This window comes from Panthera uncia, chromosome B4 (assembly GCF_023721935.1).
Source record: "Panthera uncia isolate 11264 chromosome B4, Puncia_PCG_1.0, whole genome shotgun sequence".
In the NCBI taxonomy this organism is placed as follows: Eukaryota; Metazoa; Chordata; class Mammalia; order Carnivora; family Felidae; genus Panthera; species Panthera uncia.
Genome location: NC_064809.1, coordinates 105,256,339 through 105,271,141, shown reverse-complemented (window position 1 = coordinate 105,271,141; position 14,803 = coordinate 105,256,339). Strand labels below are relative to the sequence as shown.

Here is a 14,803-nt window from a genome sequence, read left to right as displayed (position 1 = left end):
AAAAAAATCAGGAAACATGTAACTAAATGAAAAGACAATAAATAAACAAAAAAATATCAGGAAATAATTACCAAAAGAAAAAAAAAGGTAATATAAATTAAAGTGACAGTGCTGAAGTTAAGGAATAGACTTAGACAAGTTAGGGAAAGTTTTTACAAAATGACTTATAAGTTAAACATTACACAAAGGGGCCTGCAAGCCACACCACCTATTTTGGTGCCCTTGAGCTAAGAATGTTTCTTTAACAATAAAAACAAAATTTTTTGAGAGAGAGAGTGTGCATGCATGTGTGTGGAAAGGGCAGAGGGAGAGGGAGGGAGAGAGAGAATCTTAAGCAGACTCTACCTGTGAGATCCGACCGTGAGATCATGATCTAAGTGGAAATCAAGAGTGGGAGGCTTAACCAACTGAGGCACTAAGTGTCCATAAAAAAAATTTTAAGGGAAGTACTGCAAATGAAAATTATACAAAATTCAAATTTTAGTGTCCACAAATAAAACTTTATTGGAACACAAACCTGCTCTTTCATTAAGAGCTTTCACTCTCCAAAGGCTGAGTTGGCAACAGAGACTGTACGACTCAGGAGACTAAATATTTTTTACTGAGCTTTTACAGAACTTTGCCCATCCTTGACTTAGAGATAAGCACAATTCAGCCTTAGCAAGAGGCAGGGGAAAAGCTTTTCAGAAGCGGGAGGAACGTGCACAGAATTTCCAAAATAAAACAAAGCCAAGTGGCAGAACCATAGTGACAAGTAGGAACAAAGAACGAACCTCAGTGGGAGAGATATTCAGGTGCCAGTTCATATAAGGTCCTCAGGTCAACCAAACGTGTCTACCATCAAGTGCAAAGGGAAACCCATGATGGATTTAAAGCAAGAAATTACTCGATTGCTTACATTTTAAGAAGATCACCTTGGAAACTTTATTAGAAGAGAGACACAGAAGGTATAAATCCGAATGGGAAGCTACTTATTGGCACAAGCCAGGCAAGAAGAAACCATGCCTTGGTTGATGAACTGCTGATTACAAATCCTTGAAGAGAGAAGTTCAGAAGTTAAGGGTAAGCACTGAGACACTTTTTAGAGCATTTGTGAGTCCCAAGACATTCAAGCATTTGATCTGGAGATTTGCCTCCTTGCATAAGGTGTAGACCGGCTCAGATTTTGAAGAACTCATGCAGTGAGTTGCCTGTGTAAACAGTGAGAAATCAGGCCTTGGTAGGAGGACTATGTTACACACCATGTGGTATGTTAGGGTAGTTAGTCAACTGTTAACCAATTGAGAACAAAAAAATGGAGAAAGTATATGCAGTTATATAACATGCTCTGAACTTTATAAAACTGTGACAGTTTGCATTTGAGATTCAACATTTCTTTCATCAAGAAAGAAAAAAAAACAGCCTGAGGAGCCAAGATGGCGAAATAGCATGTAAGTTTTTTTGTGTGTCTCGCGTCCATGAAATACAGCCAGACCAACACTAAATCATTCTACAAATCTAGAAAGCTGATTGGAGGATTCACACAACAATCTGCACAACCTGAACCACAGAATTCAGCAGGTACGTGGCACGAAGAGGTGAATTTGGGGAGCAAAAAAGCCGCAGAGGGTAGGGAGCCACTTTTGCGGGCAGAGAGAGGACGGAGACTGGGGAAGGGGGGAGAATATGGGAAAAGCACCCCTCCCCAAAAGCAGCTGGAGAGAAAGTGGAAAATTGGAAACAGCCGCAGGGACTAAACTAAAAAGGGAGAAAGGAGAAAGGACAGGGTTTAAATTCCATTAAGACTGTAAACAAGGGGAGCGCAAAGTCTGCAACTCCGCAGCTCGATACCTGGAGGTGCTCTGGTGAGAAGGGCGAATCCCCAGGAACAGAGTGGAGGCGGGGAGGTTCTTGGGCCACACAGGGAAAAGCAGTTCCACTGCTGGAAGGACATTTGGTAGAGACTGTTGAAGCCACCTGGTCCCAGCAGACCCCAGAAAATGGCCACATTCGCTGGTGCTAGAACAAGGTCCTTAAGAGTGAAGCCTGGTGCCAGATGTGTGTTGTGATTTTCCATAATCCCTGAAACGCTGCTGCTACACTTTCTCGCGAACGTTTTCTGAGGCGGGCTGGCACCTGGTGTCTTGGGGCACCGACAGCAGCGGGGTCCAGCAAGCGTTCCTGGGTACAGCCGACATTCAGCCATTGCTCATTATGTCATTGCTCAGTGAGACCCTTCCGCAGAGGGGCAGGACAGGTCAAAGCCGCAGTCCTTCAGAAGTAAGGGGCCCGGGGAAAACAGCCTCATCTGAGACAAAATTCGGGAGAGAGGTACTACCTGGGGCCTGGTCACAGACAGTGAAAAAGCGGGGCGTGGACAAAAGCTGAAGACAGAGGAGAGATGCGCGATTACTGATCCGGGAGAACAGACTGGGTAGGTGAGTGGCGCCATTTTTCACCGCCCCCGCGCATGCGCATACGCACTTATAAGCACCGCAACAATCCACCCCAGTAGGCTACCAGCACCATCTAGTGGAGAGCGGAGCCATTACACTGAGCCCCACCCAACTGGGCCAACTTTGCTCCTCAAGAACACAAGTCTCACCACGAGCTTAGTTTATGGACTATAAAGCGCTACATAGACTGACTTCTAGGGGAAGACGAAGTAACTCCAGTCCTACTTCAATCTTTTAGCAGGTGCATCTATTCAAATTTCTTTCTTTTTATTTTATCTTTACACTTCTTTTCTTTTTCTTGAATACAGAAAGAGAAAAAATTCATTTTTATTTTCAACTTTTATTAAAAATATTTTTCTTTAATTTTTATTACTATGTTTTTTACTTTTGTGTAACTTTTTTCAAATTCTATTTTGCTTCCATCATTTTATTTTAGTCAACTTCAGTGTATTCACCTTTTCAAATTTTCAAACAATTTCCTTTTCTTTTCTCTTTTTTCTTTCCTTTTCTTTTTTCTATTTTTCATTTCTTTTCTTTTTCTTGAATGCAGAAAAATAAAAACTTAATTTTTACTTTCAATTTATATTAAAAATATTTTTATTTAATTTTTTACTATATTTTTTGCTTTTATGTAAATTTTTCAAAATCTATTTTACTGCCATCATTTAATTTAGTCTACAAGGTGTATTCACTGTTTCAAATTTTCAAACGATTTCCTCTTTTTTCTTTTTTAAATCTTTTTTCTCTTTTTCGTTTTTCTTTTTTTTGAATACAGAAAAAATTCATATTTATTTTTAATTTTATTAGATATTTTTTAATTTTTTTCTACTATATTCTTTAATTTTTTGTATATTTTTTCAAATTCTATTTTACTCCCATCATCTCATTTTAGTCTACTTCAGTGTATCCAATTTTTCAAATACTCAAATGATTTCTTTCTTTTTTCTTCCCCCCCTCTTTTTTTCCTCTAATCGGTCAAACCACTTTCAACACCCAGACCAAAACACAACTAGGATCTAGCATCATTTATTCAATTTTTGTGTGTATGTTTTTATTTTTTAATTTTAATTTTTTTTAGTTTCAATTTTTCTACCTCATTAATTCCTTTTCTCCCTTCAAAATGACAAAATGAAGGAATTAACCCCAAAAGAAAGAGCATGAAGAAACGACAGCCAGGGATTTAACCAACACATATACAAGCAAGATGTCTGAACCAGAATTTAGAATCACGATAATAAGAATACTAGCTGGAGTTGAAAATAGATTAGAATCCCTTTCTGCAGAGATAAAATAAGTAAAAAATAGCTAGAATAAAATTAAAAATGCTATAACTGAGCTGCAATCACCGATGGATGCAGCGGCGGCAAGGATGGATGAGGCAGAACAGAGAATCAGTGATATAGAGGTCAAACTTATAGAGAATAACAAAGCAGAAAAAAAGAGGGAGATTAAAGCAAAAGAGCATGATTTAAGAATTAGAGAAATCAGTGACTCATTAAAAAGGAACAATATCAGAATCATAGGGGTCCCAGAAGAGGAAGAGAGAGAAATAGGGGTAGAAGGGTTATGCGAGCAAATCATAGTGGAAAACTTTCCTAACTTGGGGAAAACCACAGATCAAAATCCAGGAAGCACAGAGGACCCCCATTAGATTCAACAAAAACTGACGATCAACAAGGCATATCATAGTCAAATTCACAAAATACCCAGACAAGGAGAGAATCATGAAAGCAGCAAGGGGAAAAAAAGCCCCTAACCTACAAGGGAAGACAGATCAGGTTTGAAACAGACCTATCCACAGAAACTTGGCAGGCCAGAAAGGAGTAGCAGATATATTCAGTGTGCTGTATCAGAAAAATATGCAGCCAAGAATTCTTTATCCAGCAAGGCTGTCATTCAAAATAGAAAGAGAGATAAAAAGTTTCCCAGACAAACAAAAATTAAAGGAGTTTGTGACCACTAAACCAGCCCTGCAAGAAATTTTAAGGGGGACTCTCTGAGGGGAGAAAGATGAAAAAATATGTATAGAGAGAGAATAAATAAATAAATGAATAAATAACAAAGATTAGGATAGCAATAGAATAAGCAACAAAGATTAGAAAGCACCAGAGATCACCACCAGAAATTCCAACTCTACAAGCATCATAATGGCAATAAATTCATATCTTTCATACTCACTCTAAACATCAGTGGACTCAATGCTCCAATCAAAAGACATAGGGTAGCAGATGGATAAGAAAACAAGATCCATCTATATGCTGTTTACAAGAGACCCACTTTAGACCTAAAGATACATTCTCATTGAAAATAGGGGGACGGAGAACCATCTATCATGCTAATGGTCAACAAAAGAAAGCCAGAGTAGCCATACTTATATCAGACAATCTAGACTTTAAAATAAAGACTGTATCAAGAGATGCAAAAAAAAAAAAAAAAAAAAAAAGAGAGAGAGATGCAAAAGGGCATTATATCATAATCAAGGGGTCTATCCACCAAGAAGATCTAACAATTGTAAACATTTATGCGCCAAATGTAGGAGCACCCAAATATATTAATCAATTAATCACAAGCATAAAGAAACTCATTGATGGTAATACCATAATAGTAGGAGACTTCAACACCCCACTCACAACAACGGACAGATCATGTAATCAAAAAATCAACAAGGAAACAATGGCTTTGAATGACACACTGGACCAGATGGACTTAGCAGATATATTCAGAACATTTCATCCTAAAGCAGCAGAATATACATTCTTCTCCAGTGTACATGGAACGTTCTCCAGAATAGACTATATACTGGGACACAAATCAGTCCTAAGTAAGTACAAAAAAATCTAGATCATACCGTGCATATTTTCAGACCACAACACTATGAAATTTGAAATCAACCACAAGAAAAAATTTGGAAAGGTAACAAATACCTGGACACTGAAGAATATCCTATTAAAGAATGAATGGGCTAACCAACAAGTTAAAGAGGAAATTAAAAAGTATATGGAAGTCAATGAAAATGATAACACCACAACCTAAAACCTCTGGGATGCAGCAAAGGTTGTCATAAAAGGAAAGTATATAGTAACCCAGGCCTTCCTAAAGAAGGAAGAAAGATCTCAGATACATAACCTAACCTTACGCCTTAAGGAACTGGACAAAGAACAGCAAATAAAACCCAAAACCAGCAGAAGACAGGAAATAATCAAGATTAGAGTAGAAATTAATGCTATCGACACCAAAAAAAAAAAAAACCAATAAAACAGACAAATGAAATCAGAAGTTGGTTCTTTGAAAGAATTAACAAAATTGATAAACCACCAGCCAGTTTGATCAAAAAGAAAAAGGAAAGGACCCAAATAATAAAATCAAGGAGAAATCAAGGAATCGATCCCATTTACAGTTGCACCAAAAACCATAAAATACCTAGGAATAAATCTCACCAAAGAGGTGAAAAATCTAAATGCTGAGACCTATTGAAAGCTTATGAAAGAAATTGAAGAAGGCACCAAAAACAAGGAAAAAGATTCCATGCTCCTGGATAGGAAGAACAAATATTGTTAAAAGTTGATACTACCCAAAGCAATCTACATACTCAGTGCAATCCCTATCAAAATTACACCAGCATTCTTCACAGAGCTAGAACAAATAATCCTAAAATTTGTATGGAACCAGAAAAGACCCCAAATAGCCAAAGCGATCTTGAAGAAGAAAACCAAAGCAGGAGGCATCACAATCGCAGACTTCAAGCTATACTACAAAGCTGTAATCATCAAGACAGTATGGTACTGGTCCAAGAACAGACACTCAGATAAATGGAACAGATTAGAGAACCCAGAAATGGTCCCACAAACATATGGCCAACTAATCTTTGACAAAGCAGGAAAGAATATCCAATGGAATAAAGACAGTCTCTTCAGCAAGTGGTGCTGGGAAAACTGGACAGCGACATGCAGAAGAATGAACCTGGACCACTTTCTTACACCATACATAAAAATAAACTCAAAATGGATGTAAAACCTCAATGTAAGACAGGAAGCGATCAAAATCCTCAAGGAGAAAGGAGGCAAAAACCTCTGATCTTGCCTGCAGCAACTTATTGCTCAACACGTCTCCAGAGGCAAGGGAAACAAAAGCAAAAATGAACTACTGGGACCTCCTCAAAATAAAAAGCTTCTGCACAGTGAAGGAAACAATCACCAAAACTAAAAGGCAACCGACAGAATGTGAGAAGATATTTGCAAATGACATATCAGATAAAGGGTTAGTCTCCAAAATCTATAAAGAACTTATCAAACTCAACACCCAAGAAACAAATAATCCAGTGAAGAAATGGACAAAAGACATGAATAGACACTTCTCCAAGGAGGACATCCAGATGGCCAACTGACACATGAGAAAATGCTCAACATCATTCATCATCAGGGAAATAGAAATCAAAACCACAATGAGATACCACCTTACACCTGTCAGAATGGCTAACATGAGCAACTCAGGCAACAACAGATGTTGGCAAGGATGTGAAGAAAGAGGATCTCTTTTGCATCATTGGTGGGAATGCAAGCTGGTGCAGCCACTCTGGAAAACAGTATGGAGGTTCCTCAAAAAACTAAAAATAGAACTACCCTATGACCCAGCAATTGCACTACTAGGCATTTATCCAAGGGATACAGGTGTGCTGTTTTTAACAGACACATGCACCACCATGTTTTTAGCAGCACTATCAACAATAGCCAAAGTATGGAAAGAGCCTAAATGTCCATCGATGGATGGATGGATGGATAAAGAAGATGTGGTATACACACACACACACACACACACACACACACACACAATGGAGTATTACTCGCCAATCAAAAAGAATGAAATCTTGCCATTTGCAACTATGTGGATGGAACTGGAGCGTATTAGGCTAAGTGAAATTAGAGAAAGACAGAAATCATATGACTTCACTCATATGAGGACTTTAAGAGACAAAACAGATGAACATAAGGGAAGGGAAACAAAAATAATATAAAAACAGGGAGGGGGACAAAACAGAAGAGACTCATAAATATGGAGAACAAACTGAGGGTTACAGGAGGGGTTGTGGGAGGGGGGATGGGCTAAATGGGTAAGGGGCACTAAGGAATCTACTCCTGAAACCATTGCTGCACTATATGCTAACTCACTTGGATGTAAATTTTAAAAAATAAAAAATAAAAAAAAGAAACAGGAAAGGGGAAAGAGGGAAGGAAGTGAAAGGGAGAGGGGGAAGGAGAAAAGGGAAGAAGGAAAACTTCAAGTATGCCATCTTTGAAACTCCAGCTAACTTCTTTGCAGTGTGTCTAATTTTAGTTGTTTCAAACAGCTACAGATGGCCTCTTGCTCAGTGAAATAAGTTGATGGTTTTTATTATACCTCATAGAGAAAAAATGAAATTTAATAAGTCATTTGCTAAGCTCTGTGTAAATTGCATCTTCCCATTATGTACTTGTGAGAATTTCACTCTGAATATGCACTTGTTTGGTGCACAGAATGCTGGAATTCTTGCCCCTTCCTGTTGGAAGAAGACTAGTTAAAAACCATTCGAATGGACTGTATATTAACTAGTTGGAATTTCAATAAAACCTTGGGGAGAGAAAACTATTCGAAATGATCATAGTCTTTCTTGCAGTGGAATATCTCGTAACAGCTTCTCTATCAACAAAACCTTGCCACTGTACGATATACCAGGGCCAACCCCCAATGGCCCTCCGTTAGGAATGCATAAGAAAACTGAATTCATAATAATAGCACATTCAGCACATCAGATAGATGTTTGTTTTTATTGTTGTTAGTACACTGGGCACACAGTCAAAGTTAATGGCCAATTCATTTGACGTTTTGAACTTTCAGCAGAAAGTAAAGGTTAATTGATTTATACTAATGCAGATAAAGGGGCTTTTGTGCAGTTGAGAATTGGCCAAAGCAAATTTGTTTAAGCATGATTTTAACCAGGAAAGACATTAAACATGAAATGTCAGGGTAAGATTCTAAATGTGAATTGAGAAAAATTTTTCATATTTCAACATAACATAGAGTACATAATAAAAAGTACTGGATTAAGAGTCAGGAATCTAGAATTCCACTCTATAATTTATTAATCATGTGACCTTGAAAAGGTTATTTTAATTACTTTCAGCTTCAGTTTTTTCAATAGGAAAACGGTGTAATTTTATTTAATCTGTTTAATGTGTAATTGTCTAATGTACCTAAATGAGAGAATGACTGAGAACATACTTTGAAAATTTCCCATATGATTTCTCTAAAAAAAGAACTCATTAAATGAGCCCCTAGAGTCAATGTAGTCACGAATCTACTGAAAGCAAAAAAAAAAAAAAAAAAGTCAAACTATTCTGGGCATAAATAAGGCACAAAAGTCACTGAAATATTTCCATGGGTGTCTGAGAAACGTAAGAGGAGTCGGAGGTGTATAAATCATCTCCTACCTACACCATCACTGTTTCTTCTCACGTTGACTTCAGAGTTGGAAAGGTTCCTCATCTCTGAGTGAAGCTTGGCTCCCAGACATAAGACAGATGAAGCAGGTTATCAGCAACCAGTTTGGGGAGGCCAGCTTATAACTTTTTAGTTTGCAATAGGATCTTTTCAAAATCCCACTGTAAATCTGGGCACATGAATTCTGTATAACTTTTTTTCTTCTAACTTGTATTTTCAAGCACATCTATGGAGTGGGTGAGTGGAGGTAGAAAATATCATTTTATGATGTATTGTGGCCCTTTGTACCCCACCAGGAACAAAGGACAGAAGAGATGCTGAAACCAAACTGGTATAAAAATCAGGAGTTTTAGCCAGAAGCTAAAACACTCTCTTTTAAATAGTAATCACAAATCTTTTCTAAGGTGACCTGGGTTATAAAGAAAATGGAAACCCTTCCTCTTAAAAGACCATAAGAAATAAAGTGTTATCTTTCCAGCTAAGGTTAGAGTTGTTTGTGACCTTAGAGCTGGCAGCAATGGAAAAATCATGTTGAGCTTTAATATGTTCCTCACATGGCAGTTTTTCCAAAGGAATAAGTGCATGTGTGATTCTGATGACCTCATATGAGATATAGAGGGTGTTACATTAGAGTGGACGAGCAGCGAGCCTTTACTCGAAATCTTTTTCATGCAGACTGCTAAAGATATTGCCCACACCATATAAATTATGTAGAGTTTTTCAAACTTATAGCTGCCTGCTTCTAACTAAAGCTAAGACCAGCAGATATATAGGATTTTTGCTGTTTTGACCTCCAACAGCAACACAAACAAGGCATGAATATTGACTTCAAGGGGAAGGGAACAGGAAGTATTTTTTAGTGAGATTATCCTCAAGGAGTATCAAATAGTGAAGAAGCAACACATATATATTCAAGCTGCATCTATAAATAAAAAAGTTTCTTTGGGACAAAACAAGTAGATGATTAAGTATTTGAAAAACACAAAGCAGACACATATAACAGAGTCATTAAATGAGAAGAAAATTAGGCAGACTGGAATAATAATAACCCAAGATAGGCTCGTCTAGCCTAGATACAAACAGTAGCAAAAGTCTGGAAACATTTATCCTTCCCTTGATTAATTTTTACCTATCAGCACATTTTAAAAATGTCCCTGTAAAGCCATTTCTTCAGGCAAAAGGTAGAATCTTGAAACACATGTTCCAACTTCAGAAAAATTAACTTTCCCTAAAAGTCTAACCATCTAAAAGAATTAACAATAGTTTTGAAAGATAACACAAATATTTTATACATATTTGATATAAACATATATATGAAATATACATTTATAGATAATATACATCCAGAATGTTATATACATATATATACACACATACACACATATGGATTTTGCAAAAATGTGTAAAAGCCATCATGCACACCTCTTCATGAGCAGTTGATTAATAGATACAGTCATTCCACCTGACTCAAATAGCTGTTCATGGACACATCTCAAATGTTTGAATTTTCCCAAGTTGGTCCTTGTGTGGGTAATGTTCAACGTAAAGGTCAAATACAGTTCCCCTGACTATTGTTGTAATAAAAGCAATAGTATAAGGAAAAGAATATTTAAGCAGATATGCATCCTTTTGAGGAATATAGCTCTGTTCCTTTACAACGGCAACTGACCCGTCTTAATGCCTGTGGAAAACAGTGACTAGCACAATTGCAAGAGATATTCTTCAAGGAATAACTCCAAGAGAGAAGCTTTCAAATATTTACACAGTGCTTAGGGACTTAATTTACACTGTTTTTTTCTCTGTTGACTTGAGTTAGTCCATGGGAAAACCTGTAACACATATATAGTGCATATACAAAATTGCACTATTTGTTTGTTACCAGTTTTAACCAATGGAAAGAAACACCACGAGTGTAACTGGAAGATTTTTTTATTCTCTGTTTTTGCACTCTAGCCTTTAGATCTCTATTTCTTGATGTCTCTGAGCTTCAGTTTCTTCCCTCTCATTTATGATCTTGAACTCATATTCTCCTTCCTGCCTCCTTTGGGACCTTGTACCATTAATCATGTAGTTTCTCACTTTTATCATCAGAATCTTTCCTTCGACTGGTGTCCTCCCATGTGCTCTCATAAATATGCTTATATGTTTCTTTTGCTGAAAACGTATAAACCACACACACACACACACACACACACACACACACACACACTGAAAAATTTTCCCTTGATTCTATTTCCTCATAACCATTCTGTCTCTATTCCAATAATCTCAAATTCTTTCAGGTCCTCAAAAACTATCTCAAAAACATTTTGGTATTACATGGTAATGCTAAGCATGTTTATATCCAATAACCCAGAATTCTACTCCTAGGTAAATGCCTCAGAAAATTTTCACACTTAGGCAACAAGTGATATAAAAGAATTTTAGAGCTATATTGTTGGTAAAGCAAAATTCTGAAAACAAACAAAAATACCTAATAGATGGACACAGAAATTTTGATATCTTTTACAGTGGACAACTATACACTAATGAAAATGAATTTACCTCAGCTACAAGAATAAGTATGGATGGCTCTCAAAACATCATGTTGAATGAAAAAAAGAAAATCATAAAATAACATATGTAATAAGATTCCATTTACATAAAATTGAGAAATTAACATTGAACAACATATGAATTAGACATATACACATATATTAATATAAAGCAAGACAAGTACACAGCAAATTCATAATAGTAATTATATGTTGACTATGTAATATATATGTTCCTACTTGTATATACTGAAGAAAGAGGGAGGGATACCCAAGAATCAGAACACACAGTGCTTCGATATTATTGGTATTGTTCTATTTTTTACATGAGGTGGTTAGTCCATGAAAGTTACACCTAAACTTGTATGGGTATGATTTTATCTTGCAATTTAAAAACTTGATCATCTGTCTTGTTTTCTATCCTTTTGCATATTTCTCAGCCAGTAATATTCTTTCCCCTTTTTTTAATGCTGTAACAGCATATTTGCTAGTTATCTCCCACTCATAAAACTTCCGGATTTTAGTTGTCTCCTTGCCAGGGAGGTCTTCCTTGATCTAAAGTAGGTCAGCTCCTTTGTTACATTAGCCCCTGTCCTCTTGTGCTTACATGATCTTAACACTCAGCTTTCTCATTAAGTCCCTGTTTTCTCCACCAGGCTCTAACCCCACTGGGGAACATAGTAGTTAGGACAGAACTTGATGCAAATGGATAATCAATAAATATTTCTTGAATTAAATTATTCTCTTTTTGGCTAAACTTCTAAGAGCAGTTTATCATCATCATGAAAGCTTGCTCAGGTCTAATTTACTCTTCATTATTCTAAACTATGACTTCTGTGCCCACAAATCTGTTATATTTGCTTTCAGAGAGGTCACCAGTGGCCTTGTAATGGTCTTTAGTTAGTGTAAATCCTTAAACAATTTGACCTCTCTGGATATTGGATACCCCTAAAGGGAACATTCCGTAAATTTCTCAGCCATGACTGAATGGTTTGTGTGTGTCAGAAGTGAGAATGCTTCCCCTTAGATCCACACACATCTTCAACATAGTTCTTCTACTTCTCCAACTGTCCTCCCTTTCTTCCTTGAACTCCATATGCTCTCTTGCCTCACCAAGAATTTGTCCTTGTCCTTGACTCCTCCTGTTTGATACATTACTCTCACTGATCATTTTCCCTTAGGCAACCTGACCACCATTTTTAAAATTATTACAGTATCCTTACTGCTCCTTCTAATTACTCCTACACCAGTACACCTACACCCACCTCTCTCTTTTTTAAGTTTGTTGATTGATTGATTGATTGATTTTGAGAGAGAGAGCAAGGGAAGGGCAGAGAGAGATGGAGAGAGAGAGAATCCCAAGTAGGCTCTGTGCTGTCAGCACAGAGCCCTACATAGTGCTGGAACTCACAAACTGTCAGATAATGACCTGAGCTGAAATTAAAAATTGGATGTTTAATTGACTGAACTGCTCAGGGGCCTCCCACACCATCTTTTAGTAAGAAAGAAAGAGAGGAGAGAGAGAGAGAGAGAGAGAGAGAGAGAGGAAGGAAGGAAGGAAAAAAGAAAAAGAAAAAAGAGAAAGAAAAAGAAAAAGAAAAAGAAAAAGAAGTCCACTGTTATTTCCTGCTTTGAAGTTTGTAATTACTCTTCTTAGTCATAGGATATAGCTTAAATTCATTACTTTAAACCATAAGGCTTTTCACATCTGACAAACTTCCATCATTCCCTACTCTCTAACCACTCCAAGTGATGTAACTTTTTTTTAAAAACACATCCTAAACTTGCACACAGAGCTCTACTCACATTATACCTTGTGCTAAAGGTTTCTTTTCTTCTGCTGCCTTATTCAGAAAATTCCAACATCAAAGATTCTAAATTGGGGAAAAGAGAATGTCAGAAAATCATTTGAAAATCTGATTTACAAAAGATATTAAAACCTTTGTCAAGTAAGTTTATACCTGCATACACAATTTTACATAGAATTTCATGAAAGTTGCTTTGTCTTATTCATTTTTAATGAATAAATATTAGTTAAATAAATTGCATGGGAAAGTACTATGTAAATATAAGGTATTCTTCCTCCTCTCCCTGAAATAGAAAAATCTTGCTATGCACTTTATTGCCTTTATATAAAACCCAGATTAATTTTTTTCAATCAATTTTGAACAAATTGGCAATGGTATCAGGTTGATCATATTTTAAGACAGTTGATATGGTCTCTATCCACGTCTGTAGGATATCAAGCAGTTGGGCATTCCATGAAATGAAGCACACATTCCCTGAAGTCAAATTAGAGCACACTAGGAATAGTTAGGGTTCAGAAGATAATTATCTGAGCAAAGCAATAATGTGTGAGATTATGGAAAGCTAGCAGGTTAAGACCGCAGTCATCATCGCCAACAATCTCTTGCCTCCTGTTTAACAATGAAACCTTCCACAAACGTGTAGTATGCATTACTCCATGTTAGTCATTATACTAGATGCTAACAGACAACTAAAAATAAAAATGGTCTCTGATCTTGAGGTTCCTTTATCTGGAAAATTACAGCATTTTTACACCCAGTTCTCAATGAGATAAAGAAGTTAATAATTTATTCTTCACATCCAGATATACATGCTAAACCTTGAATATCAGTATCATCAACTCTGATTACCTACATGAGTTTGAAATGCAAAACGAACATCACAGAAATGCTAGTATGGACCTAATAAAACTCAATAGTAAACAACACATATATTTTATTTTTTTTCAGTAAAAGCATGGCATGACATAATCAATCTTACTCTTATATACAAGTTATTCATTATGAGTTTGCTGCATTGAAGGTTATGAGGTCTGAAAAAGCCAATTTAACTGGGCAAAGGAACATTGGCTGATTTCAAATGAAGGAAACTCTGTTAGGTCTGAGCCGTGCCCACAGTTCTGTGGTATTCTATAGCAGCATTTTAGAAGACAGATCCTCACCCCTTGGGGCACCTGAGTGGCTCTTCAGATAAGCATCTGACTCTTGATTTTGGCTCAGTGCATGACCTCATGGTTCATGAGTTTGAGCCCTGTGTTGGGCTCTGCACTGACAGTGCAGAGCCTGCTTGGGGTTTTCTCTCCCCTTCTGTCTCTTTCCCTCTGCCCACTCTTTCCCTCTCTCTCAAAATAATTACATAAACTTTTAAACATACATACATAAATAACATATTCTCATCCCTAAAATGCTGAGCATATTTTGAAAGAAATGTACTCACCACTGAGCAATTGAACCACAGAACTTTTTACTACATCTAAAAGGAAACAGGTATTCACTGAAACTGAAGTTTGAAATATATAGTTTTTTAACCTAGATTTCACATTTTTATTGATAC

At 36.7% G+C, this 14,803-nt stretch overlaps 1 long non-coding RNA gene across 2 annotated transcripts in view; it reads right to left on the bottom strand.

Annotated features, from left to right (window-relative positions):
* The window catches only part of LOC125919380 (uncharacterized), a 69,186-nt gene that overhangs the window by 41,846 nt on the left and 12,537 nt on the right, over positions 1-14,803 (bottom strand). For both annotated transcript variants that reach the window (XR_007456745.1, XR_007456744.1), the window contains exon 3: positions 13,257-13,317. This is a non-coding gene — a long non-coding RNA (uncharacterized LOC125919380). The remainder of the gene's footprint in view (positions 1-13,256; positions 13,318-14,803) is intronic.